Here is a 14,001-nt window from a genome sequence, read left to right as displayed (position 1 = left end):
GCTGTGTTTCTAAATTCAGCAGTCTAGTTTCTCTTTTGTCTATACTGTTCTAAACCCACCTAATATTTTTCAATCTGATACTATGCGTTCAGCTTTAAATAACTGCCCCGAATCCCTTTCACTTGTCAGCTTATGCTGTCTTTCTCTGATTTGGATATCTGAGTGCATTTATGTTGACTTTTTCCTCATTCATTTTTCTCCTGGCTTGTGTTTTTTTTATTGATCAAACGTTCTCTTTGCTATAAGTCCTCTTCCCGAGCTTCTTTGCCTGTCGGGAAGTTTCTTACAGGCTAAACATTACAAATGCTGTGGTTTTAGTTGCTTCGTTCCTTTGAAGGATATTGGACTCTGCTCTGATGTACATGTTGTAGTTCATTTATTTTTGAACTTTCTTCTCTTTTTTTCCTCCTTTTTGAGACAGAGTCTACTCTTTTTCATTTGGTTTTTTTTTTTTTTTTTTTTTTTTGAGATAGGGTTTTATGTAGACTTATGTCCACTTGCTATGTAGACAAGGATGACCTTGAACTCCTGATCCTCCTGGCTCCACCTCTCAAGTGCTGGGATTACCACAACTAGTGCACAGCAGTCCTCAGTATATCATAACCCTTGCCACCAAGGTGACAGACTCCACCAGGGCCTTGGTGTCTGCCGACCTCTCTACCGTGGCTCGTGGTGACAGGCCTGTGCCTGGCCTTGTCTGAGAGTCAGAAGTTGTTTGCTTTGCCATTTTCCTATGGTTGTTTCTCCAGCTTCATGGACTTTTACTCCATGCATTTCAGATTAGTCTTAGTTGGAGATTCACAGGCACCCCGGTGCAGAGCTCAAACGTCCCTTTACTGAGGCCTTGCCTCTCCCATGGCCTGCTGTGTCAGCTGAAGACACTAGTTGTTCCAATACTGCGTCACCGCCTCTCCAGATCAGTAAAGAAAGCTGGGCTTTTCTCAGAGATACCCTTTGCTGTGGACTGAATGTCTTTATCAGTCCAAAACCAGAGGTTGCAATGGAATTCCTATGATTGTATAGGGAGATGGGATCTTAGGCCTGTAGGTAATTTGATTATAAGAGTGGCACCCTTCGGGGTGGCTTTCGTGTCCTTACAAGAGAAAGAAGAACATTCTTATCTTTGCCAGGTGATGAGACAGTAAGCAGACTGCCATTTGTAAACTAGAACCAGGTCTTGGGACTCCGGGGCCATGGATGGTCCAGGCTTCAGAACTAGGAGAAAGAAAGAGTTGTCGACTAAGCCACCGTCCATATTGTTCTAGTTACAGCAGCCATGACTAAGTCACCTCCCTGCTCTACATCCTGGAAACTGCCTTCAGGCAGTAAGCTAGGAAAACAGAGTGCTTTGTTTTCCTTCTCTTGGGGACAGTCTGGCACTGCCTGTGCAGAGCATCTGAAGAGTCGCTCATGCACTTTATCTGCTTCCTATTTGTATATGGCTGGAAGGCAGAATAGTTCATTCTTTGTAGAAACTAGGAATTTCTATAAAAGTAGAAAAAAAATTTTAATCCATTTTTAAAAAATTTTTTTCCTCTTCTTGCAACACATTGCTAAGTGTCTGAGAGTGTTCAGACAGGACCAAAGCAAATGTACAACGTGGCCACTAACCTTCAGGAACTTTGGTAGATTTGTGGGCAATCTAGAAGACTGAATAACTCACAATAATATAGTATGAGTAAAACTGCTACTACACTAAAAAGAATAGGCATGCATGTAAGAGGGATGGTTTTATCGGTTATTTATTTACAGTCCAAATGTTCTCCCCCTTCCTGGTTTGGAAGGGGATTATTAACATAGCCTGTAGAATATTCTGCTGAGTAGGCTTCACAGAGGAAAAACATTTGAGCTGGACTCCAAGGGATGAGTGAGAAACTGCTATATAAAGATGGGAGGGGGTTTCCAAATTTTATAATCTTCTATATAAACAAAAAGAAGCTATATAAAGCCAAACTAGCTCTTTGCTAAAGTTATATTTGGGGTCTACTGTAATTTAGATAGCCATAGGTCAGGAGGTAAAAGTCTGCTTTCAGCTTAGGCTTTTTCTGTCCGTGACTGAGGTAAGTTCTCCCTATATAGCCTGGACCATAGAAAAACACGTTAGAATTGAACCGTCCCTCTACCTCAGTAGTATACTCAGGTTTTGATTTCAGTTACTCTCCTGGTTAGCTCAGCTTGGTATGGTGCATCAGCCCTGTCTGTAATCCTAGCACTTGGAGGCAGAGGCAAAGCACGGCTGTAATTTGGAGATCAGCCTGGGTTGCATAGCAAGTTTGAGGTCTCCTTGGGCTCATAGTGAAAACCTCCCTCAAACAAACCAAAGGCAGAGCCATTGCCAGCATGTGTGCTGGGTATTCATTAATTCTATTTACATTTGTAATTTGTGCTGTATTCTGAATTTAAACCTAAGTATGTGGAGCCATGTCACTGTAAACAATATTCCTATCTGAGCTAGTTAAAATATTGCTGAGGTATGACAATAAGAGATGTATTTATTTTCTCTGAAGCTTGTCTTTGTTAGTAGTTTGTGACAGCCTGAATACATAAGGGTAGACTGTATAAAATTCAGTCAGTCCTTTTAAGTTTTTTTACTTTTCAAAAACCCTCTTTATACTTCTACTTTTAAGCATACTAGCAACTAGAAGTGAAATGTCAATTTAGGAAAGGTGAGGCTTTATAAATATTTCCAGAATTAGAAAAAAAAAAGTCCTTTCCACGTCTCAGATTCTAACGGATGATTGGACAGCTTGATTTGGTAACAGTCTTACAGAATGCAGAGTTGATTGTAGATAAAGTTCTTAACTCCTGAACAGAAGGGAGTCACATCCTAGATTTAGAACTCTGCTGCCTAAAATATTTATTCATCCATCTAGACAAATGTATTTATTCTTTTTGTTCACTTTCTTTAGGCTAGAGATACAAAAGCAGAACCACGGTTATGGCCCACGAAGAGTTCCTGGTGTAAAAAACAAGGGGGTGGGAGGGACTGTTATGGTAGCACATGGTAAGGGCTCACAGATGTGGGGAACCTAAGGGAAGAAAAGCTATTCTGAGACGTAAAGGTTGCCGAGAATCAGAACAGTGTGGAAGAACCTCTGGTCATCTTGTGAGTGTGGACTAAGCATGCCTTACTCTAAATGCCTTGGAATATTAATGTTTTAGGCTTTAGAGGTTTTAGGTTTGGGGTATTTTCATAGGCTTTAGGTGTTTTGAAATCTGAAACTTCCGAGCACTGACACCGAGTTCAAAAAGTTTCACATTTTAGAGCATTTCAGGTTTTTGAAGTAAGGATACTCAATATATAACGTCTTTGGGTAGGAGGGGGTTCGAGACAGGGTTTCTCTGTGTAGTCCTAGCTGTCCCAGAACTTGCTGTGTAGACCAGGCTGGCCTTAAACCCAGAGATCTGCCTCCTCTGCTTCTCAAGTGCTGGAAATAAAGACATGTGTGATCACTGTCTGGTGCAATCTGAAATTATTTCCAAAATGTTTAACAGGCTACCACGTGAAACTTAAAAACTGCTGGTGGTCAGGCCCTGGCTTCAGAGTCACTTTCAGGGACTGGGATATAAGGAGTATGTTACACTAGCATTTTAAGTGACCTTGAATGGGTGCATGGACCATGTATTGGATAAACTAATTTGAAGATGGTAAATTTGAATTCTACTTATTGTCACAAAATTTAGATTATTCAGTAATGATTTTAGTGATGATTGCTTTGTGGTGCTAGGGATTGCTCAGGCTTACTCAGCAAGCGCTGTAGCACAGAGCTGCTTTAGTTCCTCAGCCCCAGGCGGTTTTGGTTTTTGTTTTTCCCTTTTTGTTTGTTTGTTTTTTAAAGGCATGTGATTTTGGAAACTTGCTATTGGACTTTGGGTCTTTGGGATGAGTCTCAAGTCTTCAGGTTTGGAGGCCGGTATCCTAACCCTCTGAGCCATCTAGCAAACCCAGCAGTTCTGGTTTTGACAACACTTTTGCCACTAGATGTCACTAGAATAAAGCAGCTGGCTGCAGAAGTGTCTGTACCCTGTGCCCAGTGTTAAGAACACGGGCTCCCAAGCATCTGGATCTCCTTTTAGAACCAGGTCACAGCTCATTTCAAATGCAAGTTAGTTGGAAAAGCATACATGTTCTGTGACATAATAGTCATCTATAATTGCCTCTTTTAGTGTTTAGCAAGACAGAAAAGGAAAAAACTTCTGACCAGAGGAAACTCTAGCGTGACCTTACATTGTGTATGTAGAAAACTCTTTTCAGTTTATCACTGTGCTCAAAGAAATAATTGTGTTTATTGGAGGCATTTTAAATATCTGTCTGCTGGTGAGTGGATAAGTAAAATACCACATGTCCAGGAAATGGAATAAAAATCCTACTTAGCACTACAAAGAAACTAATGGATGGACTGGAAACCACAATTGCATGGATTCAGGAGAGTCAGCCCAAACTGGGAGACCCTGTCAGCAGGATGGGAGGAAAATAGGTTGGACACAATGATCTAAGTAGAAATCAAGAGGTGAGAAGACCTAAGTGAAATGATCTTCATTTTGCAGGTTATCCTTGGTCCTGCCTTGAGTCTGGGTAACATTGAACCTGAGTTTCTAGTTACTGAGTGTAGATGGAGTCATGTCATTTATTTTGTTTATTGTCAGTTCTTTGATAAGTTTCATACATGTATATGATGTATTCTCTTAATTCCTCTCTGTACCCTCTCATCCCCCTCTCATCCCTATGAACCCCCACACCTTGTCTCTTTCCATGTGGTTGCTGGGAATTGAACTCAGGACCTTCAGAAGAGCAGTCAGTGCTCTTAACCACTGAGCCATCTCTCCAGCTCCCAATACTGAACTATTTCTTGTGTTTAACATCTAAAGTTATTTTGTTTTTGTTTTCTTGAGACAGGCTCTTATGTAGCCCAGGCTGACCTTGAACTCACTGTGTAGCCATCCACTGCCAAAGTGCTGGGATTTCAGACATGCACCACCATACCTCATTCTGTGTGGTGCTAGGACTCAGTCTCAGGCCTTCATGCATGCTAGACAAACACTGTCTCGAATGAACCTCATCCCTGCCCAGGGCTTAAGTTCTTATCATTAAGCAAATGCTGCTCTAAGTCTTTGGACACATGTGAGCATTTTCAGTTGCTTAGCGTCAGCTCCTAGCAGTGGAATTGCTAGGTCATATGTGGTAAACTTCTATTTAATTTTCCCAAGCTGCCAAGCCTTTTCAGGTTGACTGTACTATTTTGCATTCTTTGAGCAATGTTTAAGTATTCCGTGTCCTCTTTCTTTCTGAATATAACCACTGAACTAGATTGTATAATGGTATGTAATTATGGTTTCATTTATATCTCTCTAATGGTAAGATTATTTTCATTTTCATTATCTATTAACATGTTTTAATAGATTAAGATAATTTAAATTGTGCTCGCTTCGGCAGCACATATACTAAAATTGGAACGATACAGAGAAGATTAGCATGGCCCCTGCGCAAGGATGACACGCAAATTCGTGAAGCGTTCCATATTTTTTAAGAATGAAGACCAAAGTGTGGACACTGTGCCCCTTCTTAGAATTGGGAACAAAACACCCAGGGAAGGAGTTACAGAGACAAAGTTCGTAGCTGTGATGAAAGGATGGACAATATAGAGACTGCCGTATCCAGGGATCCATCCCATGATCAGCTTCTAAACACTGACACCATTGCATACACTAGCAAGATTTTGCTGAAAGGACCCAAATATAGCTGTCTCTTGTGAGACGATGCCGGGGCCTAGCAAACACAGGAGTGGATGCTCACAGTCAGCTATTGGATGTATCATAGGGCTCCCAATGGAGAAGCTAGAGAAAGTACCCAAGGAGCTAAAGGGATCTGCAACCCTATTGTTGGAACAACATGATGTACTAACCAGAACCCCGGAGCTCTTGTCTCTAGCTGCATATGTATCGAAAGATGGCCTAGTCGGCCATCACTGGAAAGAGAGGCCCATTGGACTTGCAAACTTTATATGCCCCAATATAGGGGAATGCCAGGGCCAAAAGAATGGGAATGGGTGGGTAGGGAAGTGGGGGGCGCTATGGGGGACTTTTGGGATAGCATTGGAAATGTAATTGAGGAAAATATGTAATAAAAATATTAAAAAAAAGATAATTTAAATCTTATGCCCATTTAAAAATTATTTTTAATATATACAAAAATTTCTTTCTGGGCTGGAGAGATGGCTTAGAGGTTAAGAGTACCAACTGCTCTTCCAGAGGTCCTGAGTTCTATTCCCAGCAATCATATGGTGGCTCACAACCATTTGTGCCACACATATGACAACCTGTCATGTGTGAACACATTGATGACAACCAATGGGATCTGATACACTCCTCTGGTGTGTGTCTGAAGACAGCTACAGTGTACTCATAGAAGTAAAATAAATGAAAAACAGAAAGAATTTCTTTCTATATCCTGTCAATAACCCCTTTATGAGGCTTACAGATACTTTCACCCTAGTCTGTGGCTTCTCTTTGTATTTTCAAAATATTTAAAAAATTGTTACTTTATTTTATGTGTAAATGTTTTTCTTGCATGTATATTTCTGCATTACTGTGTGCCTGTGCCTGTGGGGACCAGAAGGGTTTCAGATCCACTGGAGCTGGAGTTACAGATGGTTGTGAGCCATCATGTTCATAATGGGAATGGGTCCCCTGGAGGAGTGGCCAGTGCTCTGAACCACTGAACAGTCTCTCCAGCCCCTGTTTATCTTTTTATGGATATGCAACGCTCACTTGACAGAATCTTCCCCAGAACTTTATGTCACTCCAGATTTGTGTAGTTTTGGATAAGTGGCCTTTCTCTTATGCTCATTGCAAAAAGAAGTTTCTCTCACTTCTTTTGTTGTTGTTTTGAGACAGGGTTTTTCTGTATGACTACCCTGACTGTCCTAGAACTCACTTTGTAGATCAGGCTGGCTTCAAACTCACAGATATCTGCCTGCCTCAGCCTCCTGAGTGCTGGGACTAAAGATGTGTGCCGCCACACCTGCTTCTTACTATTATTCTTACTAGTGGGGTGTGTGTGTGTGTGTGTGTGTACATATGCACATGTGTACATGTATGCATGTGTGTATGTGTATGCATGCATGCATATGTACTCATATGTTCCTGTCTGTGCAGGTGCATATGTGTGTACATGTGGAGGCCAGAGGAAGATGTCATCCTCACTGATGTCACCCATCTTCTTTGAGACAGCGTCTCTTATTGGCCCCAAGCTCATCAATTAGTTAGACTGCCCATTATGCCTGAGACGGTCCTATCTTAGCCTTCCTAGTGCTGAAATTATAAGTGACTGCCCACACTTGGACTTTTTTTTAAATGGATGCTGGTAAGCACTTTATTTTCTTCTAAGTGCTGGGATTAAAGGCATGCACCAAGTCTGGCCAAGTCCAAGTCTGTTTTTTTGTACATGTTGAAAATCTTTCCTGGGTGGGCACCCAGGAAGTTGAAACAAGAGGATCACAGGTTCAAGGCTGGCCTGCACGACAGAGTAAGACCTTGTCTCACCCCACTTCCAAATTTCTCTCTTCAAATACTATCTTTATCACTGTTTAATTTCAGTTTGATTGAATAAATTTTGATTTCCTTTTTTTTTTTTTTCATTTCCCCTTCTTTTCTGTGTGCTTCAGGGTTATGTTTTTTTATTGTCTTGTTTTTAATCTTTACTGGGGCCTTTAAACTTTTACATTAAGATTTAAACCATGGTTATCCGAGGCTCTCAGTACACATCTCCTCCTTATTTGAGATAGCCTTGTAGGGCATGCTGCTCCCACTTCTGGCCCCTGGATCTCCCGAGAGCACACGCCAGGTTCTTCGTATCTTTTGTGCTTGCTGTCACACAGTCTTCCTGTATGCTGTAAATGCACTCTATCTGACTGTCCCTGCCTTTTGCTTTAGGTCAGGTGTTGGCAAACATTTTCTTTAAAGGTGTGGTGGTAGTTTAGGCTTTGCAGGTTTTCTGGTCCTTGTTATAAGAGCAACCACAGATGATGGATGAAAGAATGAGTGTGACTGTGTTCCTATGTAACCTGACTTATAACAGCCCAAAGGAGTAAGATTCGGCCTTTGGACCATGCTTTGTTGACTCCCACTTCAAACGCTCAGTGAGTTGGTGATTAGCCATTCCCAGAGACTCCCCTTTCCTTAGGTAGGTCCAGGTTTCTGTTTGCCATCCTGCTCCTCCCTAGAGGACTTCCCTTAGCATTTCTTGTAGTGTAGGTCCACCACACCCTAGAAATGGCCTTACAAATGGTTGTGAGTTAACATGTGGGGCTGGGAACAGAATTTGGGTCCTTTAAGCAGACAGTGCTCTTAACTGCTAAGCCATCTCTCCAGCCCTCTCCTTAGGATTTTATTTTATCTTATTTTATTTTATTTTATTTATATGAGTACATTGCAGCTATCTTGAGACACAGTAGAAGAAGGCATCGGGTCTCATTACAGATGGTTGTGAACCACCATGTGGATGCTGGGAATTGAACTCAGGACCTTGAAGAACAGTCAGTGCTCGTAATTGCTGAACCATCCTCAGTTTTAAAAAATGGTTCTTGTTTTTGTTCTTTGTGTATCTCTATTCTTTGTCTTAGTTCAACAAATTTTCCTTTAGTTCTTTTTAAATTAAGATATAGTTTAAACACAGCAAAGTACACCTGTTTTATTATGTAGTTCTGAGAATGTTGATGGATCCATACCATTGTGTTACCATCCTCATAACCACAGTATATAGTAATTCCACTGTTCCTCAGAACTTGTCCTGTGTACCTTTGTGGTCAGTTTCATCCCTTACCTGTGTGCCCAGCGCCATTGCTCTGCTCCCTGTTCCTGGAGTTTACCTTTCCCAGTGCTGTATAGAGCCAAGCGGCATGTATCCTTTTGAGTCTGTTTCTTTTTCCACTTAGAGTAATGCAATCAAGAGTTATTCATACTATCAAGAGCTTGCTCCCTTTCATTCATACTATCAAGAGCTTGCTCCCTTTCATTCCCGGTGTTTGATTTTATGTATGTACCATAGTTTGAATATTTTTCAGTTGGAGAAAATTTGGAATGTTTCAAATATTTGACAGTTATAAACAAAGACACTGTAATAGCAGTTTTATGGAAGTTACAATGTATGTCAAGATTGCTTTTAAAAATATTAAATGAAGCTAGCTATGGAAGCACATGACTTTAGTTTCAGTAATTGGGAGGAAGAGGCAGGCAGATCTCTGAGTTTGAGGCCTGCCTGGGCTATAGAGTGAGTTCTAAGACAGACAGAACTATACAAAGAAACTGTGTCTCAAAACAAAAACAAACACAAAGAAACAAAAAACTCAAACACAAATTTAATGAACCAGTGTACATTGAACAAGGACTATCTGAACATTCAGGTTCATAATATTCTGCAAGCATTATTAAGACTTCCAAAATGGAAATGCCTTTTATTTTCATAAGGTAAAAAATTATAAGAGTAGTTGTTTTCTGGGCTGAGGTGGTTCCTTGAGTGACATGATTTTTGTGTCACTCAGGCCTCTGATTGCAAACCTACATGCATTCCATGTTGGTCTGTCTAGAGTTTGACCTATGCAACTGAGCACCTATTCCAAGTGCAATCTGTCCAAAAAAAAAAACAAAACAACAAACAAAAAAAAAAAAGCCGGGCGTGGTGGCGCACGCCTTTAATCCCAGCACTCGGGAGGCAGAGGCAGGCGGATTTCTGAGTTCGAGGCCAGCCTGGTCTACAGAGTGAGTTCCAGGACAGCCAGGGCTATACAGAGAAACCCTGTCTCGGAAAACCAAAAAAAAAAAAAAAAAAAAGCCAAGTGCAATCTGGGTCCTCTGTGTCTTTCCACAGGCTGGACCTTTTTTATATGCATGCTATATTCCTTTCAGTATAGCTCAAGTTAAAGTTTCTCAGTAGCACATTCCCTTGAGTCCTGTAAAACCCTAAAGTATTTTCACATGCCTTGACTTTAAGCCACACCTCCCCATCATCTGGTTTTCCAGATAGTTTTCAGATTGCTAGTATAAGATAAATATTGTTCGACCCCATTGTGAAGTTATGTTTCTGTATTGTTGAAGCTTTTTGCTTTTTCTATTTCTATAATTTTTACAACTAGTATTCTAAGTGGAAAATTTCAGATGACCTTAAGATGCTTAGCAGGACAGAACCCAAATGTAAAGGCTATAGGAGATCACATAATACCATTCCTGACAGAGCAAGAACTCTTTCTGTCTGGTAAGTTTTGAAATTACCTAGGTTTACCTTAGGATTTTAAGAGGATATTGCTCTGTTAGTGCAACAAGTGACAGGTAATGCTGGTTATTTATTTTTTGTTTGGTTTTGAGACGGTCTAAAAGGCTTTATGTGCACTGTGTAGCTCAGGATGACTTCCAACACCCCACCCTCTTGTCTTTACCTCCATGCTGGAACTATAGGCATGGGCCATGATGCCCCACTTACGGGTTTCTGAGGCTCTAACCCAGGTCCTTGTATATGAGGCAAGCATTCTACCAATGAAGTATATCTTCAGCCCCTTGTTCTGTTTTTCTTTCCTTTTGAGAACAGTCTTACATAGTCTAGGCTAGCCTCAAACTCACTAAATAGCTGAGACTGGCCTCCAGCTCCTGGGATTATATGCCGTCACACCTCATGAAAACCTAAGATCATGATTATTTGTTTTCTGCAGTGTTGGAGATTGAACCCGGGTTTGTGCAAGATAAGCAAGTGCTTTACATCTGAGCTCTCTCCCTGGCTCCCAAGAGACTCCATTAGTATTTTATTATCAGCACTGTGCTTATCTGCATACCATCAATGCAGAGTTTATTATGATAGCCTATTCCTTACTATTCTATATATTTATTACTAGTACAGTGCTTAATTAAAACACAGGGATTTTTTTCCTGAGACTTTAAGCTACTGTGTGTACCATACCAGTTAAACACAAGGACAGTAACCAGGAGATAAAAAACACACAACACAATTGAAAACAGTAAAACTTTTATTTTAAGACCTGGCCTAACCCTCAAATAGGAAGGTTAATAGTGTCAAGGCTGCCAGTTACTTAGACTATGTGACATCAACAAAGAGGAATGGTTGGCTGTGGATAGTTAATATCCAGCACAAAAGCAGTGCATCTGTAAACAAAGTAAAGTAAATCTAATAATGACACCCACTGTTGGTTTTGGATGTGATCATTGACCAGTGATAGATAAGCCTATCAGTAAACCCACCTGGTCAGATATCTGGTACCTCATAATTCTACAATAAGGGAAAACAGGACAAAGGGTTAATAATTAATGAACGTGACCACACTCATGAGGAGGAACAGGGAAGAGCCATTTGAGACTGCTCTGAGTACCAGGGAGGGCTAATATCAGCACTGGCCGGATAGCTGTTATACCATGCAGTGCTTCCCGGCAGCATCTAGAAAAGACTGAAACACAGCCTCCAGGCAGCCCCACACAGTAAGGGTTATATGGAAACAGGACAAAGAGTTTCTCGATAGGAGCGTAACTCTTGAATTAGCAGTGTAGAGTCAGTCCTCTCCCAGCTTGCATCAGTTCTGGCACTATACTCCTGAGGTTTATTTATTTTGCCTGTGTTCATCCCTGTTTTGATTTTGGTAACACACAACTGAGTCTCAGTCATTTCAGCTTAGGGGTAAAGTATAGGCTGTTGAGGCAAATTCTGTGAATTCAGTTAAAAAGTATGTAGAAAGATAACTATCTCTGGCCAAAGTCCTCTCTCAGACGTGTATATTTATACATGAACACTTATAGACATACATGTATGGTATGTGTATATGTACATATATGGGTGTATATGTGTATGTGGGTGTGCTTAACCAGGCAACTTTGTGTGGAAAATAGAGGTTCACTTTAGGGTCTTTCCTCAGTCACTGCTCCACCTTATTTTTCATTCTTATTTATTTATTTATTTATTTATTTATTTATTTATTTATTTATTTAGTGTGTGTGTGCAGGTGTGTATAGAAGCCAGGGGAGGATGTCTGGTAGGTATACTGGTCTACTGCTGTCTTCATTATTACCTAAGACATGGTCTCTCACTGAACCTGGAGCTAGATTGGCACCAGCAAGTCGTAGTGATTGCCCTGTCTCCATCCCCCACACTGCTGGGGCATAGGCACAGCCATGCTCATGCCCAACTCTTGCTCTGTTCTGTTGTTTTATTTTTTAACATGCGTTCCAAACTCAGAGTTCTCATGCTTGTACAGGAAGTGTTCTAACCCACTAACCGTCTCCCAGCCTGTCGCCTTATTTATTTTATTTGAGATAGAGCCTCTTACTGAACTACAGCTTGACGTTTTAGCTAGCCCGGTAGGCTAGCAAGCTCCCAGAGCTTCCTGCGTCCACACACTGTGCTGGCTTACAAGCTTGTGCTGCTGTAGCCAACCTTTTTTGTTGTTTTTTTTTTTTTTTTTTTTGTGGTTTTTCGAGACAGGGTTTCTCTGTGTAGCTCTGGCTGTCCTGGAACTCACTTTATAGACCAGGCTGGCCTCGAACTCAGAAATCCGCCTGCCTCTGCCTCCCGAGTGCTGGGATTAAAGGCGTGCGCCACCACGCCCGGCTGTTGTTTTTTTTTTAATGTGGGTTATGGTCCTCATATATATGCAGAAAATACTTTACCCACCCAGCCATTTCCCTGACCCTCACAAATAAATATATTCTAATGTGCATTTATAGAGTGTTTTCCTTTGGTGCAGGTGAACCCATTCCAGGGCTTTCTATATGCTAAGCACATACACTTGGCTTCACACCTCTAATGATTTGGTTTTGCTGGTGTTTTGCTACTTGATTGGCTGCTGATGTTTCTGAAAGAGTCTTTCTATGTAATCCAGGCTGGATTTGAACTCACTGTGTAGCCCACATGCTTTGACCTTGCAGTGATCTTGCCTCAACCTCCCAAATACTGAGATTAAAGGCATGTAGCACCAAGTCTGCTCTGCAGTTCTGTACATTCTTTGCTGAAATCTTCACCAATCCTAGTTCTAGCAGTGTGTGTAACCCCTTAGAGTGTGTGGTTGCTGCTGTATTTGGGCACAGATCTGAAAATGTCTAGTGATCATTTCATCTCACCCCCCCCCCCGCCCGCCTCCGGCCCTATTGCTTTTAACTATCTTGAGCTCCAGAGCAAACTAGCAGCCACCTCCTGCCTTTATGTCTTGCAAGCCTTTACTCCTGTACTGCACTAGAAGTTTTTGTCTTTTTTGAGTCAGGGTCTTACTAAAGCCCTGAAACTCACTATGTAGACCAGGCTGGCCACCTGCCTCTGTCTCGAATCAAAGAGGTATGCTGCTACTCCTAGCACTAGACCTGACCTTTAATGCCTCAGCCTGCTAGAGTAGAAGCTTTTCTTAGCTCACTTCCTTCATCACCCTTTTTACCTTCCCAAGATTGCTAATGACACAGTTAAATAAATCACAGAAGAGAAAAGGGGAGGGTATATGATGTGGCTGATGTGACTGTGCAAGGAGCATGCTAAAGTCTGTCCTAAGTGTACAGGGCAGAGAGTGTACCATGGGCAAGTAGAAAGCCGTAGTGTGAGTGAGTGAATGAGTGAGTGTGAGTGAGTGAGTGAGTGAGTGAGTGAGTGAGTGAGTGAGTGAGTGAGGAGACACTGCTGAGGCTGTGGGTGTGAGGATGACTAGGAAAGGAGACTATACGGCCAGAGCAAAGGCAGTGGTAAGGCCCAGTCAGGGCCTAGCTCTGTAACACCTCCTTTGCGTCCATATTTTCTGCCACAGAGAAAGATCATTCACTGAAAATGATAGGACATGAGTCGCTAAAACCCCAGACTTTTGGAAGAACTCTAGCAAGCTGGTGAAAGGTTTCTGCTTTTGTTCCCACGGTGTTACTCCTCCCCGGCTTCCCACCCTACTCATCCTCCTCTTCAGGGTACTGGAAGAACTTGTGAGTGGCATTATTCAACTGTGGTCTTTAATAAATTGTGGAGTATGGGAGATGCCA

At 41.6% G+C, this 14,001-nt stretch overlaps 1 protein-coding gene and 1 non-coding gene across 2 annotated transcripts in view; both read left to right on the top strand.

The window, feature by feature from the left end:
* The window catches only part of Borcs5 (BLOC-1 related complex subunit 5), a 64,169-nt gene that overhangs the window by 15,041 nt on the left and 35,127 nt on the right, over positions 1 to 14,001 (top strand). The window lies entirely within an intron of this gene.
* On the top strand, positions 5,419 to 5,525 carry LOC115031456 (U6 spliceosomal RNA). The gene has a single exon (XR_003837076.1). It is a non-coding gene; the product is annotated as a U6 spliceosomal RNA (small nuclear RNA).

Source organism: Mus caroli, unplaced genomic scaffold (assembly GCF_978045245.1).
Source record: "Mus caroli unplaced genomic scaffold, Mus_caroli_1 scaffold_7, whole genome shotgun sequence".
Lineage (NCBI taxonomy): Eukaryota > Metazoa > Chordata > Mammalia > Rodentia > Muridae > Mus > Mus caroli.
Note: the sequence above shows the minus strand (reverse complement) of the source record. Positions and strands in the feature narration are given on the sequence as shown.